This window comes from Coloeus monedula, assembly GCF_965178545.1.
Source record: "Coloeus monedula genome assembly, chromosome: 2".
NCBI classification, from domain to species: domain Eukaryota; kingdom Metazoa; phylum Chordata; class Aves; order Passeriformes; family Corvidae; genus Coloeus; species Coloeus monedula.
In genome coordinates, this window is record NC_138782.1 from 96,858,679 (window position 1) to 96,880,961 (window position 22,283).

Consider the following 22,283-nt stretch of genomic DNA (forward strand, 5'->3'; position numbering starts at 1 on the left):
TGTAAACCTTTCCTAGATTTTCTTCCTTCAATATGCATGTAAAGTGATGCATTTAGTTCACTAGGAATGTGGATGGGGAAATTTTGTAACACACCTTGAGGTAACGCACAATGCATTGGGCAGAGTTCCACCACCTTGCATTCCACAGGCAGGCTGCAAAGATACAGCATGAGATGATTCCTTAGGCACAATTGCAACAGCATCGGTCACATCATTGCAAGTCATCACTGCAACATTTCCCACCCTATCTACAAGAGAATTTTTCCTCCTTTGTATGGAGTTGTTCCCCATCTAGCATTCCAGCTTCCACTCAGTATAACCAGGTTCTGCAGTCACCTGGCTCTTGCCTGCTAAAGCAGGTCATTCTTCAGTCCCAAGCTATTATTGCTAAGCAGTTACCATCTGAATGCCCCTCCTAGGAGTGCCTAGAAACTCCAGTCACAGATCAGGATCTCCCTGCGCTGAAGCAGATGAGCACAGAAGAGGTGGTCAGCCTCTTCTGAAATGTCTGCAGCATGGCTTCCTGTGCATTATTAACAGGAGAAAATGTACTTCTTTGTGCCTGTTTAAACCATGAAAACATAGCATCTCTAGCTAATAAAAAGTAGATAACACAACAAAAAATAGCAGTACTCTATTTAGCATGTACTTGTCAATACAATGAAGGCTTCCAGGTACTAAGGTATATATTTCAATTACAGTAGTAACTGTATCTGCACATAACACTGTATTTTCCCTGTTGTTTGTCAGGTGCACAAGCACTTATAGATTTATAAAAGTAGATGAAGAAAGAATGCAAAATAAATATTAACTTGATTTTGTTATTAATTTCTTCCAGTCTTATGATTTTTGCTCTGTTTATTTTCTTGCTAACTTTTAACTCATTAGATTGTTCTTCCACAAATATCCAGAAAAAATTTCAAAAAGTATGCAAGATATTTGAAATAGAAAGATTTGAATGCCTAGTTAATAAATAATAGGCCATAGGGGTAGCCTATTATTTAGTGATCTACCATTAACTATTAGCATGACAGACCTGAGTTATGCCTATCCATTGTCAAGGATTGAATTGTATTTGCAAATAATTTTCAGCAGCAAAGGCAGTCAGGAACTTTAAATTACACAGAAATTGATAAAGAAAAATAGAGTTTGTAACACAGTTTAAACTCAACTAAAGATATGTTACAGCAAGAGGAGCTGTCAGAGTTTAAAGATTTAGCAACGTACACCAGAGGAGTTATCTTTCTCTTTAGGTATGGAGGCAGTTTGAGCAGCATGCCAGCTTACTGGCAGTAGTAACTCTAGGAAAGGGAGAACAGAAACCACTGCAAATGCAGTTTTGGTAGCAGCAGAGAAATACTGACTAGACCAACAGACAAGGAGTAGATGCCATATGTCCATTAAAGAATTTTATTTGTTGGTTTTCAGAAATCATGTACCCATTGTACAGCTGCTGGTTGCAATTTTCTTAAGCACAGAGCAGTAGTTTTTCTGTCTGTTATTGACCACTCTGTATACTGTGGTGATTTCTCAGCTGAAACTGTGATGATCTCATTGGTGTTGATTTACCTGTCACTTGGTGCTTGCTTAGTTTCCCTAAGGCTACGGAGTTGTTAGTCTATCAAGAATCATAGAATAGAGTGTTACTATGCCTTAGCACATGTCCCTCTGTGCTTCCTTTCACTATCTTCACCAACACTCTCTGCAGCCTGGGGCAGATACAAGAGAATTCAGAAAGCAGAATGGGAGGTATCCCCACACTGTAACAAGGCACCAAGAACTCAATGGGTATTTGACTCAGTGTTTCTCTGAGCATGCATGGGGATCTTGCAGCAGATTTATGCTGAAGTGCTTCCCTTATGGAATCTGCAATAGAATTCTCAGATTTTATTAACTTTAGGGAGGAGGAAACTGAGGGACGAGGACATACTGAAGCATCCGAGTGTGGAGTAGACAAAGAATTGGGCTCAGAAAAAAGATTTCATCTTCTTTTTAAAAATACAAGGTGAGAAACTGAGAGGCTTAATACCTGACACCGTAAAGGAAACAGCCATCAGAAGGCTGCTGTGTTGGATGGGACAGGAACAAATAGATGATAGCAGAGGACTGGTCAGAAAGAAAAACTTCTACGTCTCTTCAGAAATAAGAGATGTATCTCTCTATTTACCTCTTCCAAATGGTCCAAAAGCAGCACACATCTACTTCTTAATCAGAATTTTTAATTTATACCTAAATTAGTATTTCTGGATGATCCTGTAGAGAAGCTGATAACTTCAGCAATAACTGTAGCAGCCTTACTATTATTACCTGTATCAGATAGCTAGAGGAAGGGCACCTGACCTTCTGACTAGGTAGATACTAAGTTTTCACCAGACAACACATACATTACAGGAGAAATGTCTCTACCTTAAGTCTCAAGAAAAGTATGCTGTCAAATAGATTTTTTTCCACTTTTCATGCCAGGATAAGAAAGAAAAAAAGCTTACTGGTAGTGAACTACAGCCAAAATATGCAGCTTTAGTATCTCTTGCGATTTTGCTGAGCTCTAGACAACACCTACATAACTGAGTTGGTTTGCTTCAGGACAAGTTACATCTATCAGCAGTTTCCTTATTACATTAGAGACCCCTAGGATTACACAGAAGTTAAATGCCTTTATGCTCATTCATGAAATTCTTTCCAAGAGTACCATACAAGCCTAAGTAATTTAAATGCATGAGCACACTTTGTATAGAACAATCTACTAGAGAAAATGCCATTGTAGCTACTGACATTTGCATCTTGAAGCTGTCCAACAACTAGCAAGGCAGACTCTTACTGACTGAGGGGAATAATGTTCAAAACACACCTTTTAATAGGATCTGAATTGCCATGAAGGTGAAAAATGCAGCTGAGACCAAAAGAAAAGCAGTGTGAGGTGATGTAATCCTCAAATCTGAGTAGTGTATATTATTCTCCTACCTAGATGCCCTTTCAAAAGGCTGGAAGGACAAGCAGTTAACAATGGAGCCTCTCTGCAGTGTTTCTTAGCCTTTTCTTGCTCTCTTCTTTTCAGCTCATTGGCTTTGTACAACAGGGCACTTACCGTTGTACAAAGGACGTCTGATTTCTTTCAGCTGCCCTCCCGTGTGCCAGATAAAGGACCAGACTTCACCCAAGCTGCCACATGGCTGTAAATGTTAGAACTTCACTCCTCTGGTAGGAGCTCCTTTGCCCAGGCCTGTCCAAAATCCTTCTGCTAATCCTTCAGGGTCATTTATATGTCACTTACTGGAGCTTGGCATAAACACCACAACTCTTACTTAAAGGGAGGACCCCTCTGTGCAGTACACAGCAGGCAGCTTGCTAGACTATAGAAGAAAGAGTTATGCTAATCCAACAAGTAACTTTATTATCAGTTGTCTTCTGTATGTGGTCCTTCTGGAGGGTGTTTTCAAAGGTAAAAAAAATGCAAGAAACTGTGTTGTTCCCCCCCCCCTTTGTTTTTCTCTGTAATCGAAGTTAAACTGTAGAATTACAGTAGCATGCCAGAGGCAGACTTTCATGACAGCAATTATTTATCAGATATTTAAATGTATCTGTTCAGTCTAGATACAGTGCATTTGTGGTGAGCTTCGTTTCTCATACCTGTACATCCTCACTAAGGCCTATAAACTTCAGTACTGAGAAAGGAGATAGCTTCGTCTGTGATATACCCTTTGCACAGCTGTGTAAGGCGCAGCCAGAACTGCTGTATGCCCCAAAGTAGGTGCAGGAGAATACGTTCAGGGTAATGACCCAGTACTGCTTGCACTTGCTAGCAAAGAGATGATTGGAACTGTACTATTTACAAGTGCTTTAATCTTTGAAAATATGGAGAAAAAAAAAAAGTAAATTCAAGCAGGGATAATATAGGCTAGATCTGTAGCTGCAAAAAAAGTCACCAGCTCTTGTCTGTGTGCCAATGCTAAGAAAAATGCTGTGCCTACATTGCTACCTAGGACTGGATGCTGATATGATGTGGATTAGACACAGGTTTTTCTCCAGCTGCTGCACCAGTGCAGATCCTCAACAATACTAATGGCATTCTCTTCCAATATACCTAGTTTACTATTTAGGTTCTAGCAGTTGAAAATATCAACTCATTGAAAAGACACAAGCCCTCATAAAAGACATCTTCCCTTACTCAGGATACTAACAAACATTAGAAACTTTTACAGCAGTAATCTCTCACCTTTGAATAATCATAAGGTTTTAAAGAAATATGAAATGTCCTCACAAAATAAGGCACTCATTTTGAGTATTCAATAACCTTTGTTTTCTAAGTATGTTGCCAACTTTATTTCATTTAACAAAACAAACATATGACATGGCATCTTATGCTTCCAGGCACTTTTGCTTGCCATGTTTGTACACAGCAATTCAAACAGGAATGCATATATGCACATACTCTATGTGTTACTTGCAGACTACCTCTGAGTTATTCCCTTTGTAATTACAGCCTTTCACTAAATGGCACAGAGAAGATGAATTAGGCCACATTTTCCAAGCAGTACATGCAACAATGCACAAGCCTATTTGAAAAACTGGCCTATCAAGACTTGCAGTTCATTAAAGGAATTCTGTTACTTCACAATCTTCCCATCCATCTCTCTGAACTTTGTCCTTTTCCTTATGACTTGGTGAAAATCATTTGCTACTCCCATGAACCAGGGCTACACGCAGGTACACAAGGGGCTCACAGTGTTACAGCTTCATCTCTGCCAGTGAGTGTGGAACAGACACCACACTGGGGTAAGGAGGGAGAGAGAGAATGGAAGGTAGCAGAAAGCACCACTTTCTAGGGCTCCTTAAGTTAAAAGCTGGTAGAAAGATAGCTACTGAAATGAAGCTTGAATAAGAGTCATGCCTGTAAGCTTTTGTAAGGCCCCAAAAAGCTTACTCAGTCAGACTCTTAAAAAGAGTTTATGGTTGTTCATGTGCTCTGAGATTCTCACAGGAGAAGTACAGACAAGATATTCTCAAGAGGTCAAAACAACAACAAAAAAACTTTACTGGCAACTTCAGAAAATCAGAGAAGTTTGGCAAAAGTTTAGAGCAGCATTCAATCAACATAAAATACTTCACAAAGCATTAAATTAGAAAACTCCAAGCCCATCCAAGTTAAATTTTCTCAAAATTCTAAGAAAAGGGACTTAAAAGAAGAAAGAGGAAGAGAGAAAGACAGGAAAGATATAGAAAAGAACAAGTATAGTTACCAACTCCTGGTTCCAGTGGTGTTCAGCTGATCGAAATTCCAAGAGAAGGGAGGGTCAAAACATGTGCTTGCCTCGTGTTCTGCTTTAAATACCTTCCTGGGCCTTTCCCCAGGTGGGACTTACAGTTGTCTGGCCACGCTGGGGCTGGATTGGGACTCCAGGGGCAGGTGTGGAGCATTGGCTCCGTGTGCCAGGGCTTGGCAGCCACCGCAGGGCTGGGATACAAGCTCGGGGGAATGGTGGGGTGTAAGGGTTCATCGCCTCACCAGAGCAAGACCTGACCTGCCCCTTGCCCCACACCCCCACACCCCCAACCCTGAAGTGTTTTGAGCCAGCAATCCTTCCAGGCTCTAACAGCTTTACATATTTAACTTTTCAAAAAATAGATTATCTTTTTTAATTTCACAAGTTCTACAGTGCATGTTTTTGCTGAATCTCTGTCCTTTTGACTCTCTGGGAGATGATAGACTAGTGATGCTCATTTCGCCATGTGCCTCCCAGGGAAAATTTGTCACCCTATGTGATTGCTGAGAAGGTTTATAAACACTGCTCCAGACTTGAACCTCTGTAAAGCTAGAAGGACTGGAAAAGAAAACTTGAGACTTCTTCACTTTGATTACACAAGGCACTACATGAACACCTACTAAGGTTATTTACAAGTACTCACAGAAATAGCTTGGAGCTCATTCCCAACCCCAGGACATACCACTGGTTTTAGAACTGCTGCTGAAAACCTGTGTGGTCACAGTGAATTCTTCCCAGCATCTAAAATCAGTCAGCTTTTCATTCACCCTACCAGTGTACCACAATTGCACTAACACAAACAGACAGATTGCACCCCCCAAAAAGCCTCTTTTGCCTCATTACAGAGTTGCAGCAGGGAGGTGTAGCTTATCTACCTGAGATTTCCTGCTAATCTCTGGTCCAGTTGTCCCCAAAATAAGGGTTAGTGAGGGTAGAGACATGGCTATTGCAACACAAGCCTACAGACTCCTGAGTCTGGAATACATATGTAGAAATATGCTATTTTCCCCATTTTCCCAGAAGATGTCTAAGAAATAGAACTTACATGTCAGGTTTGTTTCTATACTGCACAGCACAATGCAATGCAGAAACGAATGTGCTGGGTACAAACTAAGAAGCAAAAAAGCTGCAATGGCTCAGTACTAAACTTGAACTCTTTTACTCTTTTACTGAAAAAGCACATTAGTCCACAGATATTAGATTAATACTACCTGGAAACACAATAACTGCTTTGGTTGTTTTATTCTTTAAAACATTCAGAAGAATTTTGGCACAAGAAAGGAAAGAAGAATAGACAAGAGACATGACTAAATTACTTAGTGTGATTTAAAATTTATATTTTAAAAACTAAAAATACAGTGTTCAAAGAACACATGACAAAGATAAACTTTACTACTAACGTTGCAAATTTGGAAAAATTAAGAAATTCCAGTGTTACCTTAAGCTGTCCTCTTCTATATTAATTACTATTTCACAAACTGTGGTTTTAATAAAATTTTTTTCAGTCCTCTAAAACAAATAATGCTTAGTGGTGGTTATTAAGCCTTATATTTTCTCTCAATTTTTTTGTTTTACAGCCTACACTCTCTCTATTTGCTACTCATGAGTCAAGCTCTTTTCTTAAGACAAGCCTATTTTCCTCTTTGTCTTTTCAACTGCACTTAATCATTATAGTTTGCGAGAGGGAATTATTGTAGGAATTATGTTCTAATGTCTGCCATGTGAGTTTTGAGGCTATCAACAGTTCAGCAACTGAGAAGACAAACAAAGAGGCATTAACAAGTAAAACTTTTAACTAATATTAAGTATTCAATATCAGAAAATCATGGTTAGTGAGCTTTTGGACTAATTTTGTTTTAAATTAATTTTTCTGACTTAGTGAGGAACTCTGTCCCTCAGCATCAGGGATTGAGTCCAATTGTCCTAGAAAAACAAGTTTTCCTTAATTGAGGCCTCACTTCTTGTTTTTTCCTATTATCGTTTGTCTAATTCACAAACTGCCATATTCCAATATTTCATCTTCTGAGGAAGGGATCCTATAGAAAACAATCATCTTTCCTTGAATGACCTTTAACTATATCAAAGCAAATCTGCTCACCATGCTATATTATGCACGGACCTTGCAGAATAAATCACTAGTAATCAAGGCAAGACTGTCTTGTCAATTAAACATAACGAGAGATTCTCAAGCACCTCGATCTTGACATTTCCTAAAATTTGAGCAGTTGACTTTGCAATCAAAATAAAGATGTCTTAAAAATTTTTTGTATGTGTCACATCCTATGTGTGATCATATATCAACTTTTCATCAGCACAGTTAGAATTATTAAATCTACTGCAGAGACAGTTTTTCAAAGACTTCTTACACCATCACTAGAAAAAAGGAGATATTTACACTTCTGATACCAAAGGAACAGCAAAATTTGACTATTGCAACCTTCATACTATGACAGCGGAGTATTTCCTTGCCAGCAAGAGCTTCCTTTCAATTTTCTTAGAGAGTAAGACATTTTGTTTCATTGTGCCCCTGATACTCTTCATGTCCCTTATTCACTTTGGCCTCCCGTTCCCATTCTCCTCTTCTAACCATTTTAAATTTCCTTTCCTTCATAAAGCATGTCTTCCTTGGTCTAATTTCCACCTGCTGTTCTTTTCTTTGTTTTTTCTTTTTTTTTGTATTTCCACACACACCACTCATTGACTCTGATTCTTATTCCAATCTTTCCACTCCAACTTTTCAATCAATCTCTGTCTCAGCTTCACATCAGCAATCAGGAGCCACTTCTCTGTTCTTCTGGACACCCCTCTGTCCACCTCAGTTGCCAGTCCCAGCTTCCTTTCTTACTCCCTCAATCTAAAATACCTACCCCTATCTACCCTCTTCACATCCTACTCATGTCCCTCTAAATTTTATTCAGGCAGGATCCTCCTAAAGCCAACAACCCTAAAGACTGACTACGGTAGAAGGGAAAGGGTGTTCTTATTCTGACTTACGTGTATTGTTTCTGCTCCTGCCTGCAGCAGTCCACTGCAGCAATTGTGTTGAAAAACCTGCTAAAATATCAAGAATGAAACATGCTCAAATAAATGAGTGTATGAGATACAGAATTGCAAAACTGGTAAAATTGTACTGAGCAAGGATGAACTGTCTTTTTCTGGGTACCTATATATCTTTCTAGACAACAAAAGGCTACTGCTTGGCATGGCCATCTCTTTACTCTTAACTTTCTAGCCAGAACCTTTTTCTCAGTCATGGTGGAACTGGAGTTTTCCAAAGAAAAACACTGGTTAAATCTTAGCTAGGAATTGATAGATATGAACGTATGAAGCCTGATGCTTTTCTGAGATGGAGCTGTGGACTGGTTTATAGAGAAGAAAGTGCAAGATGGACTCAGTTTTAACAGGACCAATTAAATTGAAATCTATTGACTTAATGTTGATGATTAAACCTTTTTTCAAACATGAAGGAAATAGATGAAGAGTCTATAATATAAAAAGCTTATAAAATATTTCAACTTAATTCCAATTTAACAAGATTTCACTTTGGTAATTCACTTTTGTTTTTTGAGTATTGGTAGTGGAAGGAGGTGTTTGGTTTTTTGGGTTTGTTGAGGTGTTTTTGTCCACTCTGCATATGTGCTGCATCTTCATATTTTTCTAAACTAATTGAACAGTTGCCCTTTACAGTCACTAGAGAGAAATGAGCCGTCTTTGGGTGCAATTAATCTAATATACATTGGATTTAAGCTTCTAGATGAAAAGTACTGTGTTTGTTTTCCTCTATGCTGTACAGAAACAATTTAGTCTGTTTCTCTTCAAGATGCACAAGATCCCCATCTTTTGTAGTTTTAACAAATTCTCTTATTCATATCTGTGTACATTCCCCACAGTCCACTCCATGTGACTGAGTCAAGGTTGCATGTGTATGTAACATGGAAATTGTTTGTGTCCCCTTTGCCTGGATAAGGCTGGAGGAACAGAGGCTTCCATGGCTGTTAGACTGGAGCACAATGTCCTTGCTGAGGTGAAAGGCTTTACTCCACTTTTAGATAAAAGTTTACTGAAATAATGGAGCTTTTTCCCGACGTATACCAACCTTTTAATAGAGTAGAAATGGTCCTTGAGCATGTGGCAGATCTCCTGTAGTTTTTGCTTTCCCATAAACACCTGAATATGAAAGACACAGTCTGGCCTTAAGTGCAACTCTCTGTGAATGAACTGTGGCAAAAAAAGTACTATATTTGAGTTTGAAAAAGAACTGAAGACTCAAAGCCATAAAATTTCCACTTTTAACCATCTCTCTTTGAATCATTGCTTTAGCAGTGCTTTTGTCTGCTTAGGAAGTATTGAAACAAACATGCAGATAGAAAGGCTGAAGTATTTCTCCCTTAGTGAATCCTCAAAGGAAATCAAACAAAGGAATAAAGTTTTGTAGCAGACGAAAAATTCCCCTACCTTTTATTTTCTCTGTTTGTATCTGTTTCTGTTGGTGCTTGAGATCTCTTATGCATTCACAACAGCATTTCTCAATTTAGTGAGCATGCCATGGCAATTGATTTAGACAATGCAATAGCTGTGACAGCAATCGGGAGGAACTCCAAATTTAAAAAGTAACAGGACACGCAAAATTGAAGCCTACTGACTGTTATTGTGATAATTGAATTTCATTGAGTTTTAGCGTGAGAAATGAGCAATAAAAGGGCTGTTTCCAGCCACAATTCCAGGAAATGGCTCGGGCACCATGTATCAGTAAAATATATGTTGAACATTTACATGCAGAAATCATCTGTGTTACTGATTCAGCCTAACAACCTTTTCCTTCTTAGCTGTAAAAATAATTTTAAAATAGAATAGGCAAGCCTTTGAGATAAAGAATTAAAGATAAAAAGGGGCTGAATAATATTGTATAGCTCTAGGACACCAAATTTGCTGTGTGGGCAATTTAAATATGTTCCATCCTGAACAGTTGCAAATGAGGATCTCTTTGGTTGCAGTTTTTCCGGAACAGTTACTGAGGAAAGCTGTTTTCCTGGTGCTTAAAAACTTAATTTTTCACAACAGAAAATATTAATTGCCTTTTTATGATCCCTGAACTTGTTGCTCCTGAAGTGATTATATTTCTTTGGGGGCCAACTTTGAGGTCTTGTTTTCAATTAGAACAGTAGTTCTCTCTATTCTTACTGCGACTCCAATTCACTCTTCTGACACTCAGCACTACTTTTAGAAGAACAGCCTTCACATCTTCAGAAACAGCAGGTTAAGGAATTGCACAGACTCTTGTTCTTCATAGGAAACAGTGAATCTTCATAACACACTCTCCAACTGATGTCCATTTTGCAGGTGGAGTGTCGCTGTTTTACCGAGAGCCGGCGAGAAATGACACAATCCAATTCCAAGGAGAAAAGGAATTATTTTATTATTTACAAGCTAGGTTATATATCTTTGTTCGTGAGAGAGCATGATATGATTGGTTGCTTGACCAGCCACCCCCTAGAGGGATTGGCTGAGGTTCTCTAACACCCATTCAAAATATTTTTTCCAGAGTACCAAAACAAGGCTGGAAAAGAAACCCAGGTGCAGAGATAGAGAATTAGTTTACAAAACTGTCTTTCACTGTTTCTCAGCTAAAGCATAAGAAAGAAAACCTTCACAAAATGCTTCAGGAGCTGGAAAATTCCTCTGCTCCTGCCTTTTAGCATCCACAGTGGAGTTCAGGCAGGTTTAATCTAGACTGGATACAAACTGATCTTTGTGACTGCTCCTTTGATACAAGAAATGTTCTGTCTTTACTGAAGTTCCAGCCATAAACAACTTCTCCTTCTAAGATTTCTTCAGAAGTAAAAGTTTCTTGCCTCTGTTATTTATTTCATGAGTTCAGTAGCTTAAAATCAGGTGATTAATGAATATGTGATCCAGACCCTCAACAAAAACTCAAATAAAATAATGTTTATCTCATCAGATGTCTGACCTGTTTTACAATAAGGGTTTTTATGACTGGTGACATTGCAGGTGATTGTTGTGATTGAGCCTAGCTCAAGGATGTATGTACAGCACTTTGAGAACAGCTCTGGGACATCTGTGTTTTTTACTGACATTCAGTCCACTGAAGGCCATAAGTTTCAGTAAGTTTTACATGGGCTGGGATTACATTTGACTCTAAATTTAAACATCTAAGAGAATGGTATTAAAAGAAATCTGCAAATAATTTTTTTTTTACTGTACCTGCCTGCTACTTGAGACAGGTTGTAGAATGAAAGAAGATTTATGTGGTTCTCAGAACATAGTAAAATTTAGCTCAGCTATTTTTTATCACTTTTAACAAACAATGATTGCATTGAAAGGCTTAAAAGGAATAAGGTTAGCTGAGAGGGTTTTTTGTTTTCCTGAATAATTGCTGACTAACCTGTTTTAAGATATTTCTTTTATGTATTCATAGATTCTACTCTGTTACCTTGAAGACGTGGAAAGAACTGATGAGAATTTAAATATAATTCATGGTAACAGATTTGGGGCAAAACTTAGTCAACTTAGTGCATTATCTTTGCATAAATAAATAACTTTTTTGTCCATAGGATAAGCTAGGTATGTATTGCACAGATAGAACTGTAATCATTAAAAAAAAAAGAGAGAGAGACAGAAGAATTATACAGCCACTCTTCAATTTTTCACATGGAACTATGGAACTTTTACACAGGAGTCAGTGCATAACAAAGGTTCCAAATCCAAAAATAGAAATGCCTTCATTACTAATTCATTAAAAAGGGAACGTGGAAAAATGTGGGTGAACATACAATCAGACATGAAAATCCAGTAAGAGCACAGCGTAACAACAGTGGCAGCACGGGGAACCATAAACCAGCATTGATTGGAATTTACCATTAATTTGTATTCAATGTGTGATACAGTTGATGAGGCACTGGGAAATAATGTATGTTTGCAAAGCAGTGCTCAGAATTCCTCTGCCACCATGCCAAAGACCTGGTGAATTGAGGAAATGTCAGAATTGCCAGATTTTTTACTCAAACACAGAATCTGACTTTGAGGGATCGGCTTTCCTATATCATAGTGGAAAAACAGACCCACAATTGCACATTTCAAAAAAACAGGGAGAATGTAAGTGTAAGACATCTGGGTGAAAGAAAAAAACATATCAGATAGTTTCTACGGAGTAAAAGCTGAAATAAGGTATAAATGCAAATACCTTTTTATCAAGGTAACTTTGGAGGATGTATTTAAAGGGTAGCAGAAATGCAAGAAACTCGAAGGCATTGAATTACTTCTAAATTCTGCACAGAAATCAGGCTCTAGTCAGCCCCCACACTTTTCATTCTCTCTTTTCAAAATAAGTTAATGTGGAGAAAATCAATAGGCTATTAAAATATTTCAAAGATGTATTTCAAACCAAATCTATAGACATATTCTTATCTACCAGCAATGTACATGTCTGTCAAGCTATGACAAACCTCTTCTGGAGGAGAGCTTTTTTAATATTAGAATAAATACTAGAACATAGTACTCTGTAAATGTCAGGAGTACAAGCAAAAACCTGCAGGGAAAGTTCTTTTTGTTCTTCTGGCTTTTTTTTTTTTTTCTTTGGTGGTGTTTTTTTTTTTTTTTTTTTTTGCTGAGTCTGCCCCTCTTTTGGCTTGCTCAGAGCACAGGTGCACAAGGCAGGAAAGCTTCCTTGCATGCTGAAGAGAAGCAGGCTACTGTGCTACAGACTTGCCATTGTGCCTCAGGGTAATCACTGAGGTACCAAAGGCTTTAACAGACAGAGCCTACAGCCCGAAGCAGCTACGTGTGCTGATCCTTTCCATTTCAATAAAACACAGAGTGATGCACTTCTGCCAGCTGCACTTGTGCTTTTGTTTACTGCACCTACTCACTGGCTTGTTAACTCTGAAGGAAATGTCCATTTCCTTGTGAGGTGCATCTCCACCAATTATTTCATTTTCAGGGTCTAGCACCTATTACAGAGTGTGGCTAAAAGAAAAGTACTGATGGTGCACTTATACATTTTGCTACCTAGACAGTGAGATTTGTGGAATGAAACTGATTTGCTGCTGAATATCAGCATGTACAAGATGAATGCCAGAAAGGGAGCCAGGACTAAGAATCAGCTTTACTACTGGCTGTTTGTGTAGCCTTGCTCACATCACTCAGGAGTTAGATGCTGATCCCAGTCAGAAATTTTAATACTTCAAACCAGGAAGGCATGTCCCTCAATATAAAAACTTATTCACTTGAAAATTCAAATCCAGCTCTGTTTTCAACCTGTAGACCCTTCAATTGCAGAGATACTTCTATTTTGAAATTACTCTTCATATTGAGAAATTCAGTGTTTTCAAATCACCTCCTCTTAATTATAACTGAACAGTAAGGAAGTATTTCAGCTTAAAGTTCATCTCTGACACAGAAAATTTCATTATTTTATTTAAGACCTTTGAGTAACTCCATCTAGGTACATCAAGGAAAATCTCTAGCAGCTAATCCTCACTTTAGAGGATGGCCTGAAGGGATTTTTTTTAATGAATTAAATAGCAATTGGGTAAAAAGCATGAATTGTTCTTGGGGCAGGAAGCAGCGTAGCCATCTTTGTCTCATCTTTGGTCCAGTAATTCTTTGACTGGTCGATAAGAGCTAACAATACCCCAGCTGAGAAGCCAGTCTTCCTTGCAGTACAACTTTCTTTGGAGTGGTAACAATTGTGTGCTTGAGATCCTGTGGCAGTTTGCTTTTTTCTTACCTAAGCTCCGCATGGTGTAATGCAAAAACTTGTGGCACTTATATCCTTTTGTGTGCCTGATACTCTTAAGACATTTTTGCACACCAGGGCAGTAAAAAGAGAAGTTTGTGCTTGTCATATACCCAGAGCAAACATGTCAATTGTTCTGCTAAATAAATAGACCTATATTATCTAACAACAGCATGATGGTTTGATTGAGTGACTCACTGTGCCATCACTGTCTGAAGATTCCTTTGCACTAAATTTAAATCACACAGTTCATGATCTACCCTGGGAGTAAAGATTAGAATCCACTCATACAAACTTTTTAATCTATCTTATTTGTGTGCATCATCAGAGTCTTTGTTAGAGAGCTGTTGTTTGCAGATGGTTGCACTTGCAGAGCAGAAGGAGCAAGACCTGAAGATAATGACATCTAATTTCCCAACCACTTCTCTTAGCCTCAGTTTAGTATTTCAGCAGAACAGATTTGTACCAACTAAAGCTAAATAAACAATATTCCCGGATTAGCAGCATAAAAATAAGTGCCGTGGCTCTGTTTACTTTTTTTGGAATAAAAGCTTTCTATGACAATGCCTAATTTTTGGTCTAAAGCACTAGCTTTGCTGTTTTTGTTCCTGATTCAAGTCTCTGAAAACACACCTTAACATTGACCCAAACATCAGAATTTACTTGGACATGCACTTCTGTTCTCTTAAGTGATGTACTGTACAAAAACCACATAAAATAGTAAAAAAGTTCCATATTCCATATTTCCAAATTTCCATCATCATCAAGCACTCTAGAGTAAAATATAAGAAAGATAGAATGCTCAACAATGGAAATGCACTGGTCAAAGATCCATGTAGGGATGAACAAAGGTGGTCTTGTCGTAACTCTTAATTTAGCTGCTCAAACATAGGCTCTTTTTATGGCTTTATTTCTGTTCCATGAATTCTTACAATGCACTGTTATCCTCTGCTGAAATTCTGAAAACATAGACTGAGGTTATAGATGTGTGTTATAATAAACTAATGCATGAAAAGGACTTCATAGTAAATAAATAATTTGTTTAAAAAACACTTTAGCAGTAAACTGAGTAATTCTTATGGGCAACATCAGGAGTTTCTACCTGCCAATAGAACTGCCTTCACCAGCAATGACTAAAAACAGTGAAGTAAAGGCCTCTGAAAATAATTAATACACCAAACCAACGCGCCAGCTAAGTTTAAGACAACAGTTGCAGGTTTTTGCAGTTTATAACTATTTCACTGACCTCAGTTGAGCTTCTTGATATATACCAGGCTGGTTAAGTCCCAAATGCAAACATTTTCTTTAGTGCCCAGGGACTGTGGCTGTGCTGATGACTATCACACTTCCTTACAATTCTTTTTGGAGATGCTGCTGGGAACATGTATTTGGCAGTGAAGCAAGCAGCCCTGGAAACCAGCTTCATGTAGGCTTTACAGACATGAACAAACTTATCAATTATCAATCCTACAGTCTTTGATCATATCCATATTGAACACTGTGTTTTATGGTTTTATAAATACCTCAACCTCTTTCAAATTTACTAGGTTTTAAGTAATGTTATTTAATGAATGAATTCTTTAATATACCTCTGTCACCAGTACAAATTATGGCAATACAGCCAAGGAAAATAGCCAGCCTTTTTTAAAAAGCTTTCACAGAATCACAGGATACTCTGAGTTGGAAGGGACCCACAAGGATCATCAAGTCCAACTCTAAAGTAAATGGCCCATGCAGGGATTTGGTTTATATGTTGTCTTCAGGTGGTTTATATGATGACTCCATGTACTAATTACCCTGTTTTGCAAAAGAGAGGTAAACCTGACAGGAATTGCACATAAAGTTTTATAAGAAATGGTTTAAAGCGTCTCTTTTTTTTTCCCTCTCGATATGTTATACCTTAAAGAGGTCCATTACTCACTATTCTATAATTAATTTTCTGACAGGGTATAATTCTTATTTGTGCATTCCAGCATTTGCTCTGTAAGCTACATATTGCACTAGTCTATTAGGAATTCGGCAGAGGCAAGTGGGCTAAGTATTAGGATCAGCATTTTATATTTGGTCGCTTTTTTTTCCAGGAGCAAAATATTTGATAAACAGAAAGCTCCACTGTAATTTCATGTTATTTTCTTCCCTGTACATTCTCCATTCCAGGCCACAGCCTGAGATGTTTCTCTGCTACTCAGTGTTACTTGGATTGATATCTTGATTTGGTGAATGAAAATAAACAGCAAGCTAGTAGAAACCCAGTCCTTTTATGTTAGAGTTAGCCAAACCAGATAATTCCAGCATTTCTAAATGTCTATTAAATAAGATTTTTTTTTTTTTAAGAATTATTAAACTACATAGTTTTGCTTGGAAGAGAGTTCAAAGAGCACTAGTATAACACTGTGTTAATTTCACACAATATTGATTGTATAACACATTTGTGGTCAACGTTTCTCACAAAAAAGTAATTTTGAAGTGTGATTTTCCTCATGAAACAGACTTTGGCCATTGGAATTTGGCTTGAGATTTGCTAGAAAATTGTTGGCAGATCTTCAGTTCAGGCACATTATTAGATTTTCTCATTCTGATGGTTAATTTTGTTGCTCTGCAAGTGAACATGATAATTAAACAAGAATGCAAACAGGCAAGCATATTTTTCCAAGATACTATTGGACTGCTTTTTAAGAGATCAGAATAGTACAAAACTGCAATTGAACACTGACTGTAATATTAGCTAATTGATAAATATTCTCAGATTAGCTAATATTTCCTGTGTTTCGGAAAGCTTTTGACTTCGTTGAACAGCTGTTCCTTGTATGAATAAGACAGGTGGGTCATCTCCAAATGAGCACTGACATCTCCAAAAGAATATTTTACCAATTTAGAACACTGAAGCTTTATATTGATAACAGTGTAACAGTGTATAGCTTCTATTTCAGATTTATTTTCCTCAAGTCACTTAATATTATGGTGTCAAAACCTACATATTTATTAAGACTTGGATATCCTATGCACACATTTTGTGATATTCAGATCTATTCTAACTCCTTTTTCTTTTCTCTTTTCAGTTTCAAACCAAAGAGGAATGCCGTAGCTACGAAGAAGTCAGTAAGTCTGGAGTCACAGATGCCACTGAGAAAGTTGGATCTTCTGATGCTTAATTTAATTCATTCTCAAGAAGTCAGATGCACAAAGCAAGTATAATAAAAGCTGAAAAAAAAGTGGAATACAAAGAATCTGTATTTTCTAAACTTTTTTTTTAGTTAAAGACATTTTCTATCCTTTTTTACAGAAACCCTCTACCATTCCTTCTATTCTGAGAGTACTGGTTAGAAATACTGAAAGAGCTGCTTTGTATTTTTAAAATATGCTGAGTTTTGTTGGTTTGCTGCATTTTATTTTGAGTGAGAGCACTCAAAGCTCTGACATACACACTCCTAATTACAATCGTGCTACAGGCATTGGGGTAGAGAATTCTACCTACAGATGACAGATACTGAATTAGAAATGAAGACAAGTTCTTGTCCAATTATGTCACAGACTTCTCAATCTTATGACTTAGTTATGGGAGCACCAAGTTAATATCTACACCATACAGTATTGTGTGGACCAAGCCTATCCTATACAGCACTTGGTAGTGGTTCTAGCACTTACATTTTAATGTTGTTACCATATGCAATGATGTACGAAACCAACACTGGCAAGATAAAGGAGATGAATTTCTTTGACAATTTGACATCTAACTATATTTTGGCTTTACTTCTGGGGGCATTGGTTGGATTCAACATCAGAGAGTCATTACACTCAACCTAAAATAAGGTCCAACACAGGTAAACTAAATCCTCTTATAAAGAGTCTGAGCACTCTCTTTCCACTATGAAAGAAGACTGGATAACTATTTTGGACAAGACATTGACAATGGGATTTTTCCACTGTAACATGGATATCAGAAAGCTAGGCATTTGAGCTACACACCTGAGGGTCAGTTTTAAAGTTATAGCTCAGTTTTAGTGTTTAACAGTTAATAAAATTTCACATCTTCTTCACTAGCAAAACACAGCTCCTCAGAAAGCCCAAAAAAAGAATTAAGCTGACAGCATAGATGAAGCTAAAATGCACAAAAAGAAGGTAAAAATCACACTGAAGTCACTGAAAAAAATTGTTATCCAACAATCAAAAATCAGTTTGGAGTTTTTTCAGCTCTTGGTAAGAGACTAAATCACAGTGGGAAAGAAAATGAGGAAAGGGGAAAAAAAATCTAGAGAGATGAATACTATGTAAAACTAATGTTTTTTCAAGATTTTTCAAAGAGAAAATAGTCATAGAGTTAAACTTATTTAACCAAGGATCTGATGCTGTGGGTGCAAAAGTACCCAATATGGGAAAATTATAGGCATTTGCTGCAAAGTATCATATGACACAGCTCGAGTGACAGTCTGCAAAAATGGGACATGACAATGACTTCCAAAAAAAGCCTCCAAAGGGTTGTGCTTCCCAGCAGGGGTTTGCAGACATCAGTACAAGATGGACTGCATGTGCTAGGAGTGACAATCTCAATTCCAGTAAAGCAGAATGTTTTGGAGGAGAAATGGGCAACATTGTCTTGCATGAGCATAGCCTCATGAAAACAAATAGGACAGATAATAATTTCGAGTTGGATATAGGTGTACAAGCCAATGTATTTTCAGAAGCAATGGTAATAGCGTGGTTTTAAGAAAAACACATTTGGAAGAAAATAATTCATTGAAGCATTAAATCTATTGTGGTCAGAAAAAGGTTATTCCCACTGACACAGAATATAATATGAATTGGATATTTCCCATTTCACCTCATTTCACCAAAAATTTGGAGTCAATATTCTGATCCAGGGAAGAAGGCTATAGCTTTTACAGAACGAGCATGGAAAATATTGTGCGTCTATGGATTTTGCATTGAACCTAGAACTATGTAAACCCCATTTGGGTTTAAAATGAGCAAATGGTCTTGAAAAGAGGGTCCATGCTAAAGAACATGGGATGAAGACAAAGAAAAGGCATCTCATAGGGATAGGGAAGTTCTCAATAGTTTATGCCAAAGAGTAAATATACCAAGATAATCCCCCAGACCACGACCTTAGGTGAGTATCCTGCATCTTAAGTCAAAGGCTGTAAGAAGATCTTAGGTTAATTACTTCAGTGTACAGCGGATACATGGATAAAACTGTAATAAATTTTGTATTGTTGGTCATTACACAAATCATTATAGAAAAAAATATTTCTGCACTGGCTTTAAAAATCAGGATAACTGTAAAAAAACCCTCTGCACGGGAAAAAAATCTACAAGGTGAAATATTATTCTATTCCTAAAGGATTTACACCTTTAAAAATACATGATGCCTATATGTGCATGTGAAATGGTTTTTTTGGCATATCCCAGAAATGGTCATCTGGTTATTTGTGACATAATTGCTAAGATTCAGTTCAGCTAACTTTGGCAGCCCAGAATTTTTTGTCCTGAATTCCTTCAGTTTGTGCTTTATGCTCTTTTGAATAGTTTCTTCATCCTCATTTACTGCAATGTCTTCAGGATTGATTCAGCTGCCTTAACACAGGCATTTGGTATAATTTGAAATATGGTAGGATACTGAATGTAGTTTCACAGGGCAGTGCCACAGGACTTACTAGACCATTATACCTTTCTAGAGAGACAGCTGGAGGTAAGGCAGCACCCAAAGGCTCCTAATTATACGTCATGTAGTGTGCAGGCAACTGGATCAAGGCTCCACAGTCTGTAGACTTGTAAACTTGGCTCACATTTAAGGTTCTACATGTAGACATCTACGTTACCATGCTTTAAGCTGAAAGTAAGAGCTGTCTGCAACACAGTTAGCTAGATCTCTGCTGGCTGTCCAGGCTTCCGTTGTAACTAATGGAGATGTAGCCAACACAGTCAGAGTTTGATGCCTTTAGCTGAAAAAAACCTAGTAGTACCCTTTCAGATATCCCACTGTATCCAAGATCATTGTACCAGCTTGAAAGATATGAGTCAGAATAAACACGAGACCCACACCATTCTGGAAGAGGAGCTGAAAGACAGATATGGTATTCCACAGAGAAAAAAAGTAGCAAGGGTGGTTGTCCTTGGCCAGATGAAAATTGAAATTTTTAAATTTAATAGAAATTGGTCTTTCAGATTTCTCAAACTAATGTTACCAAATTTCAGACTTAGATTACAAACGAGTTGATCTGATTTGAAAGTCCTGTCTTATTTAATAGAATTCAGTGTAATATCCAGAACTGCTTCTGAGGATAAAACCCTGAAGGCAACTTGTAGAACTATTTTCTCATACTGGAAAAATATTTCTGCTATCAATTATCACTTTGCAGAGGATCTCTTAGTAGTAGATGAGATGTAATTTAAAGCCACTACAGAAAAGCTGTTACAAGGGATGTGTGTGATTAGATAGAAACTGAGAAATCCAAAGGAAAGGTCAAAAGCATTCTGAATTAACAAAACAGAAGCAGAGACAGTAAAAAAATATAATTCTAAACTGAAGCCAAATCAAAGAAACATATCAATATTGCTGGCACAGACACAGAGGTAAAACAAGCCCCTTCACTCCCTGAAAATCAAAGTTAAACATACCTTTGTCTAATAGACAAATATTTTTACTGAACATTTTTCTAGCATAACAAAATGGCCTTTCACTTGGAATATACTTCAGATTTCAGTGAAAATGTTTTATTGATAATTGCTACTAATAAATTTTATAGTGAAATTTTAATTTCAGGCTTTTGAATTATACAAATATCATTATTCAGATATTAAATTGCATATCTGTGAGATCTGATAGGTCTGATATCACTGAGATATGCAGCTGATATGCTGGGATTCAGAGGCATCTCAGCAAGCTGGAGGAGAAACCTGAAAAAAGTCTCATGAAATTCACTAAAGGCAACAAAGTCGTGCACTTGGAATTAGGTAAAACTTGCAACAGCACTGCCTGTGGGCTGACTGGCTGGAGGGACAGCTCTGCAGAAAAAAACTTGGTGACCCTGGGAAACTGGAGCCAGCACACCTCCTTGTGGGGAAGAAGCTTAATCATATACGAGGCTGCATTATTAAGGATACAGCTAACCAACCAAGGGAAATGTTTATTCCCATCTTCCCAGAACCTGTGAAGTTGTGTCTGGAATATGATGTCTGGTTTGAGGCACTACTGTGAATGATAGATATCCACAATCTAGAGAGACTCTAGAGGAGGAACACTAAAATGCTTAGGAGGCTTGACATTGGACGTATGAGGAAAGCCTGAAAGAACTGCCCAGGGAGGTTGTGGAATCTCCCTCTCCAGAGACATCCAAAACTCACCTGGATGTGTTCCTGCATCACCTGCTCTAGGTGACCCTGCCTTGGCAGAGGGGTTGAACTAGGTGACCTCCAGAGGTCCCTTCCTACCCTAACATTCTGTGGTTCTGTGAACTGAATTTGTTTAGCCTGGAGACAAGAGGGAAAGAGAAGGATCTGACTGCAGCCTTCCACTGCCTAAAGAGCATGATAGAGAAGATGGAGCCAAAGTCCACGATAGAGAGGATGGAGCCAAAGGTGCAATGACAGGATAAGAAGAAATGGTTGCAGATTACAATGAAGAAAATTCAGACTAGATACCTGGGAAAGACTCTTCATCCTAAGAGTGTTTAAGCCCTGAAAGGGGCTGCTCAGAGAGGCTATGTAGCCATTGTCCTTGGAAATATGCAGAGCTCAATTGGTCAAGGCTTGGACAATCTGGTGTAATTTTTACACCTAGAGGTGTAATTTTGAAGTTACCCTTGCTTTGAGCAGTAGGAGATTGTACTAGATGTCCTCCAGAGGTCCCTTTCAGCCTAAAGTATTATATGACTCTGTGGTGAGTTCCTAGCCAACACATCTTAGTAGTCCAAATTCCACCAACATCCAAGGTGTCACTCTGTCCTAAGGCAATGTTGGATTTTTCCCTGCTTATATTTGTTAATTTCTTATTCCTACCTGTTTTTCTGTCCTATTTAGATTCACAGACTGGGTAAAATAGGAAGTGACCTCAGGGGGTTGTCCAGTGCAGCTTCCCTGCTCAAGAAGGGTTATCCTAGAGCGCATTGTACAGATATGTGTCCACATGGCTCTTGAATATCTTCAGAGGCTACACAACCTCTCTGGGCAATCTGTTTCAGTGCTCAGCACAGTAGAGAAATTCTTCCATATAGTTAGGTGGAGCTTCCTGTGCATCAGTTTCTGCCTGTTGCCTCTTGTCCTATTGCTTG